General features: G+C 41.3%; 1 non-coding gene across 1 annotated transcript; it reads right to left on the bottom strand.

The window, feature by feature from the left end:
- Window positions 1-71, bottom strand: TRNAG-GCC. The gene has a single exon. It is a non-coding gene; the product is annotated as a tRNA-Gly (tRNA).
- Window positions 72-8,177: the final 8,106 nt, after the last annotated feature.

Here is an 8,177-nt window from a genome sequence, read left to right on the forward strand (position 1 = left end):
TGCATTGGCCGGGAATCGAACCCGGGCCTCCCGCGTGGCAGGCGAGAATTCTACCACTGAACCACCAATGCCTTGAATGTATGTTTCTTGCTCGTTTAGGGAATTCAAGAAATTCGCCTCCTGCTACAGCACAAAATGTGCACAGAAAAGATCTTGAGGTTCAAAACTGCATGACATGCTCTCTATGATCCCTGCCATACCCTCAAGGTACATATCCTAATAACTGTGTTCTTTGTATTTTATTCTACATACAGTGGGCTCTGTGTTACAGTAGTAATATTCATGTACATAGGAGGCAGAATTATAGTAGTTATATTCTTGTACATAGGAGGCAGAATTATAGTAGTTATATTCTTGTACATAGGAGCAGTATTATAGTAGTTATATTCTTGTACATAGGAGCAGTATTATAGTAGTTATATTCTTGTACATAGGAGCAGTATTATAGTAGTTATATTCTTGTACATAGGAGCAGTATTATACTAGTTATATTCTTGTACATAGGAGGCAGAATTATAGTAGTTATATTCTTGTACAAAGGAGGCAGTAATATAGTAGTTATATTATTGTACATAGGAGCAGTATTATAGTAGTTATATTCTTGTACATAGAAGCAGTATTATAGTAATTATATTATTGTACATAGGAGGCAGTATTATAGTAGTTATATTCTTGTACATAGGAGGCAGTATTATAGTAGTTATATTCTTGTACATAGGAGCAGTATTATAGTAGTTATATTCTTGTACATAGTAGCAGTATTATAGTAGTTATATTCTTGTACATAGGAGCAGTATTATAGTAGATATATTGTTATACATAGGAGCAGTATTATAGTAGTTATATTCTTGTACATAGGAGCAGTATTATAGTAGTTATATTCTTGTACATAGGAGGCAGTATTATAGTAGTTACATTCTTGTACATAGAAGGCAGTATTATAGTAGTTATATTCTTGTACATAGGAGGCAGTATTATAGTAGTTATATTCTTGTACATAGGAGGCAGTATTATAGTAGTTATATTCTTGTACATAGGAGCAGTATTATACTAGTTATATTCTTGCACATAGGAGCAGTATTATAGTAGTTATTTTCTTGTACATAGGAGCAGTATTATAGTAGTTATATTCTTGTACATAGGAGCAGTATTATAGTAGTTATATTCTTGTACATAGGAGCAGTATTATAGTAGTTATATTCTTGTACATAGGAGCAGTATTATAGTAGTTATATTCTTGTACATAGGAGGCAGTATTATAGTAGTTATATTCTTGTACATAGGAGCAGTATTATAGTAGTTATATTCTTATACATAGGAGGCAGTATTATAGTAGTTATATTATTGTACATAGGAGCAGTATTATAGTAGTTATATTCTTGTACATAGGAGCAGTATTATAGTAGTTATATTCTTGTACATAGGAGCAGTATTATAGTAGTTATATTCTTGTACATAGGAGCAGTATTATAGTAGTTATATTCTTGTACATAGGAGGCAGTATTATAGTAGTTATATTCTTGTATATAGGAGGCAGTATTATAGTAGTTATATTCTTGTACATAGGAGCAGTATTATAGTAGTTATATTCTTGTACATTGGAGCAGTGTTATAGTAGTTATATTCTTGTACATAGGAGGCAGTATTATAGTAGTTATATTCTTGTACATAGGAGGCAGTATTATAGTAGTTATATTCTTGTACATAGGAGCAGTATTATAGTAGTTATATTCTTGTACATAGGAGGAAGTATTATAGTAGTTATATTCTTGTACATAGGAGCAGTATTATAGTAGTTATATTCTTGTACATAGGGGCAGTATTATAGTAGTTATATTCTTGTACATAGGAGCAGTATTATAGTAGTTATATTCTTGTACATAGGAGCAGTATTATAGTAGTTATTTTCTTGTACATAGGAGCAGTATTATAGTAGTTATATTCTTGTACATAGGAGCAGTATTATAGTAGTTATATTCTTGTACATAGGAGCAGTATTATAGTAGTTATATTCTTGTACATAGGGGCAGTAATATAGTCGTTATATTATTGTACATAGGAGCAGTATTATAGTAGTTATATTCTTGTACATATGAGGAAGTATTATAGTAGTTATATTCTTGTACATAGGAGCAGTATTATAGTAGTTATATTCTTAACCATATTTCTTTTTAATGAGGTAAGAAAACAAGGCCACGCGCCTACACAAGACAACTGTTTCATAACATTAAGAGTCACAATAGTTATCCAGCATACAAGTCATGTGTAAGCAATACCAGCTATTATCATCTTCATCAAAAACATACATCAAAAGAAACGAAAAGAAGGAAGGAAAAAGGGAAGGAGAAGTGAGGGGATCCTGCTCTATCATGTGAAATTCCTGTGTGATTTCCACGGGGACCATAGCTTTAGGAAACAATGGCGAGAGTTTGTTTCCCAATGTGCCAGTTCCTCAAAGCGGTAGATTTGATCTACCTTGTCCGTCCACATATCTAGATTTGGAGGGGAATCGGTTTTCCACTTAAAGGGGACTAGTAGTCTAGCTGCTGTAATCAGCATTGTAGGGAGATTATTTTTGGCCGGGGTTATCGTGCTTTTAGGGCACCATAGTAAGATAAGTTTAGCATCTAGTACGACTTTGGTTTTGCAAACACTATTAATCATTGATTCTACCAATTTCCAAAACGGTTGAATCTTATGGCAGAGCCACCAGATATGTGATAGTGAACCGGTTTCTATGCCACATCTCCAGCACACCTCGGGTACCTCAGGGTTAAGTTTGTGCAAGAATTCAGGAGTTTTGTACCATCTACTTAGTAGCTTAAAAGAATTCTCCTGAACTCTCACACAACGACCAAAGCCATGAGAATGAGCCAAAACAAAGGCTCTCTCTGGTTCCGTCAGGGTCATAGAAAGCTCTCGCTCCCATGAAGTCAAATACCCAAGTTCTGGTGGTAAGAAGGAAAGCATTTCTTTATACATCTGGGATAATGGCCTAAGAGGAGGCTTAGGAGCCAGGACTTTCTTCTCAAGCCAAGAGGGGGAGCTGCTACTAGCAAAGGTTCCAACGCATAATTTGGTATCTCTCTTAAAATCTGCCAAGTGGAAAAAGGGAGCTGTCTTGATTTCGGGGCGATCCAATATTAAATCCCACTGCAAACTACCATCTGGGAGAAGGACATCCCGCAGGAACAAGCCAGCGAGCCTAGACCAAATCCCAGAGGGGCTTGACACAGAAGGATGAATATAGCTCTGTAACAGTTTAAGAGGCATACAGGGGTTAGGGAAGCTAAACTGCTGGGATTTGACCATTTTAGACCATTCTACTAGCATTCCCTTCCAAACTGGGGATGAGGCGTAATGATTAGCTGAAAAGGGCCTAACACCCCATAGAGTGAGCTGATCCTGGTTGGTGAGTAGTACAGATTCGAGCCGTGAGCAAAGGGAGTTAGATTTACATGCTAGGGTAGATACACATCTGCATAACTGAACAGCAGTGTAGTATGACTTTACATCAGGCATCCCAAAGCCTCCAAATTTCTTATCTCTTGTGAGAACAGAATATGCAATGCGTGGCGACTTGCCATTCCAGAGAAAGCGCGTGAACACTCGGCGGACCTCTAAAAAGTATGAGTTTGGCAGCCATATAGGGATGGCTTGTAGCAAATAAAGAAATTTGGGGAGAATGAAAGTTTTCAGATAGTTTTTCCTCCCTATCCATGAAACAAAAGGGAGTTTCAGATTCAGTAAGTGAGTGCGAACCTCTTGTAGGAGTGGAGCATAGTTAAGGGAGGCTAGGTCTAGAATATTGGCCGAAACATGCGTTCCTAAAAACGTAATGTCTCTGGAGGTCCAGGTAAATGGAGTGGAACGTTTTAGACTGTTGACTACAGATTGGGGGCAAGAAATATTAAGTGCCATGGATTTCCCATAATTTATTTTGAAGTTTGATACAAATCCGAAGTCCTCAAAAGTATTCAGCAACTTGGGCAAGGCTTCCGCAGGGTTGGAGGTCATGACTAAAAGGTCATCCGCGAATGCTGCAGTAACATGGGTTTGTGGGCCAATCTGGAGGCCTCTAATAACAGGGTCTGATCTAATTTTACACAGAAGGGTTTCCATGACCAGTACAAATAGTGCCGGGGAGAGGGGGCACCCCTGTCTTGTCCCGTTGGTGATGCGAAATGGTGGGGATAATGCTCCATTGACTTTGACCATGGCAGAGGGGGCCGAATAAAGGGTGTTGACAGCACTGATAAACTGGTCCGGGAGGCCAAACTTCGACAGGGTCCGCGACATAAAGAGCCAGCTGACCCTGTCGAAGGCTTTTTCCGCATCCGTGCTCACTAGAACTAAAGGCCTAGAGGATCTCTTGGCCCAATTCACTAGATGTAGAAGCCGCACCGTATTCTCCGACCCCTGTCTGCCATGGACAAAACCTACTTGTTCTTCATGCACAATGTCAGGGAGAACATCCTGAAGCCTGGTAGCCAGAGTTTTCGCCCACCACTTCCCATCATTATTAAGTAAAGATATTGGCCTATAGTTACTGCAGCATGTTGGATCCTTGTTTTCCTTATGGAGGACAGTAATGTGCGCCATTAAGGAATGAGGAGCGAGAGAACCACTTGTCAGAAGGTAGTTGCACAAGTTCCTGAAACGTGGGATTAACACATCCTGAAAGGCTTTATAGTATGCAATGGAAAATCCATCAGGGCCCGGGCTTTTACCCGATGGGATAGACATAAGGACCTTGCGAACCTCTGAATCGGAAATAGGTTTAGTCAGGAGGGAAGTTTTTGATGGGGATACAGAGGGAAGGTCTAGAGACTGCAAGAATTTATCAGTGGCCTCAGATAAATCTCCAGGGGTAGTCCCATTAGGAGAGGGCAAATTATATAAGGCCTCATAGAAGGCACAAAACGCCTTAGCGACATCTGGGGTGGACTTATGTATTTTGCCCTTGGAGTCTTTAACCACCTCAGGACCGCCGTACGCAGGATTGCGTCTTTGCGGCGGTCCTGTTGTTCTGGGTGGACGCGCCGGTGCGTCCTCTCGCGAGACGCGAGATTTCCTGTGAACGCGCGCACACAGGCGCGCGCGTTCACAGGATCGGAAGGTAAGCGAGTGGATCTCCAGCCTGCCAGCGGCGATCGTTCGCTGGCAGGCTGGAGATGTGATTTTTTTAACCCCTAACAGGTATATTAGACGCTGTTTTGATAACAGCGTCTAATATACCTGCTACCTGGTCCTCTGGTGGTCCCCTTTGTTTGGATCGACCACCAGAGGACACAGGCAGCTCAGTAATATGTTGCACCAAGCACCACTACACTACACCCCCCCCCCCCCCCCGTCACTTATTAACCCCTTATTAGCCCTTGATCACCCCTGATCACCCCATATAGACTCCCTGATCACCCCCCTGTCATTGATTACCCCCCTGTCATTGATCACCCCCCTGTAAAGCTCCATTCAGATGTCCGCATGATTTTTACGGATCCACTGATAGACTGATCGGATCCGTAAAAATCATACTGACGTCTGAATGCAGCCTTACAGGGGAGTGATAAATGACGGAGGTGATCTTATGTGGGAAAGGGTCGGCACTGCTGGAATAGACGCGGTGCACGAGTCAGTGGGAAGACGTCCCAATACTTGCAATAAAGAAGGAAGGACCAGCACTCGCGATGATGATGAATGTTGCGTTTATTCAGTCACATATTAAGGACATATAGTGACGCGTTTCAGCACAACACGTGCTTTCTTCAGACTATACAATAAACTCCTATCACATCTCTTTTATACACAGAGAGAGGGAGGAGTAACAAAACAAAAGGAAAATGACATCATACTATGTAGCTCCACCCACCTCAGGGCTGACACAGGTGAAGTAATGAAAGATGCAATAAACCAAAAAAAATTCAATGTGGATACATTGATGAAACAATGGAACAGTTGATAACAATTCAGGAATCAAGTCCGCTGAAAGAGACAAATGAAATGTATATTATCATAATCTAAATTCTTATAATAAGAATAATATAGTCAAGAACTAGGTGAAACTGGAAATATTATACTCGCGGTTGAGCCCCCTTGGATCCACAGTTTGTAACCGGTGGATCCAATAAGCCTCACGCTTTAAAAGCAAACTATTCCTATCGCCGCCTCGGCGAGGTAAAGATACGCTCTCAATCACTTGAAACCGCAACTGCGATATCGCATGACGCTTCTCATGGAAATGATGCGGTAGGGGTAACAACAAATTCTCAGTGCGGATAGTGGACTTATGCTTACTTAATCTATCTTTAATCCGCATTGAGGTTTCCCCTACATAGACCAAACCGCAGGGACATTTCAAAATATAAATGACATTTTTACTATCACATGTGAACATGCCTTTAATGGGAATTTGTTCTCCAGAATGAGGGTGGGTCAGTGTAGAACCTCTAATGACACTTGAACAGTTGTTACAATTTAAACACGGAAATGTGCCCTGACGCGGAGTAGTCAGTGTGGTTTGTCTGACTATAGGTTTGTTAGTGCCTATGTCTGCTCTAATAATTTTGTCACGGATATTGTCCGCTTTTTTGAAACACATCATTGGAGAATTTTGAAATATCTCCATATGAGGATATGATCTAGACATGATGTGCCAATGCTTATTAATTATGCCCCTTATTCTCTGTGCCCAAGGATGGTACTTCACTATTAATGGAATGCGTGGTGGTTTGATAATCTTCTGTCCCTGCGGTTGATCTAACTTCTGCTTTTGAGATTGTAATAAGTGTAGGGGATAGCCTCTGTTGAGGAACTTTTTCGTCATCTCTTGCAACCTAATTTCACAGGTGTCAGGATCAGTCACGATCCTTTTAACCCTCTGGTACTGTGAAAAAGGAATCGCCTTCTTGATTGCTGGGGGATGGCTACTAGTGTAGGTAAGTAGACTATTACGATCTGTATCCTTGATATATAAATCAGTGTACACTGTACCATCATCCTTGCGCTTTACCCATGTATCAAGAAAGGATATTTGTTGAAAATCAAAGTGTATGGTAAATTGAAGCTCACTTAATATGTGACTGAATAAACGCGTCACTATATGTCCTTAATATGTGACTGAATAAACGCAACATTCATCATCATCGCGAGTGCTGGTCCTTCCTTCTTTATTGCAAGTATTGGGACGTCTTCCCACTGACTCGTGCACCGCGTCTATTCCAGCAGTGCCGACCCTTTCCCACATAAGATTGCCTGACTTTTGGGTACGAGCACGCATTACTCCTATAAATGAGCACCTTTGCCTACACAGAGGATGAGGCCCGTGATATTGTATCACAAGTCACAGCTTCAACTGATTTTCTCCAGATTCCCACCAGTGAGCTGAAGAGCAGGAATCTAGTGAAGGAAAGCAAACACCTGATTGCGCTTGAACTACATGCTGCTACTCTAGCAGAATATCACCGCACACAGAGAATTCCGCGAGGACTAAGGGTGAAATTGAGACCAACATTTTTTGGTAATAACCTTGAATACTGCACTCGTTTCTCTAACATCCTCAATAAATGCTCATTGGACTTGATTGTTCTAACTGTGGAATACCTCAATACTGCCATTGAAGAGTGTAAAGCGCACATCACCACTGCTAAAGAACAGCTGAGGGATTGCCTCAAACCAGAGGATCTCGCGACATTGTATGAGAAAACCGACAAACAATGCAGAGAACTTCAGGTGAAAATAGAAGCTACCAAACGCTCCAAGTTCCTCCGAGATGTGGAGGATTATTCATCACAGCGTGTATACAGGTGGCAGGACAAGTCCGGGACAGCTATCCCTTTTTCGTTTACAAGAGATCGCAGAACGGGATCTGCATCTTCCAGTACAGGCAGCGACACCTCGGGAGCAACGTCAATTCATTTTTTAGGCAAGCGCCGCGGCAAAAGAAGAGCAACACCAGGAGAGCCGGCCGCCATCATAGGAGAAGCAGACGCACCGAGACTGACGAGATCGCAGGTACTGCCGAGAACTTAGTTGTTAATCTTTCAAGTAAAACTGTGAGTCCTGCGCAATTGAATTTACTAAAGAAGGGACTGTCCTTTAGCCCCACAGGGACGCTGGACACCTTTTCTCTGGACATTGATTTGCAGCGGTTTTTCCGTAATATACGTCTTAAAGTACAC

Source organism: Bufo bufo, chromosome 1 (genome assembly GCF_905171765.1).
Source record: "Bufo bufo chromosome 1, aBufBuf1.1, whole genome shotgun sequence".
NCBI classification, from domain to species: domain Eukaryota; kingdom Metazoa; phylum Chordata; class Amphibia; order Anura; family Bufonidae; genus Bufo; species Bufo bufo.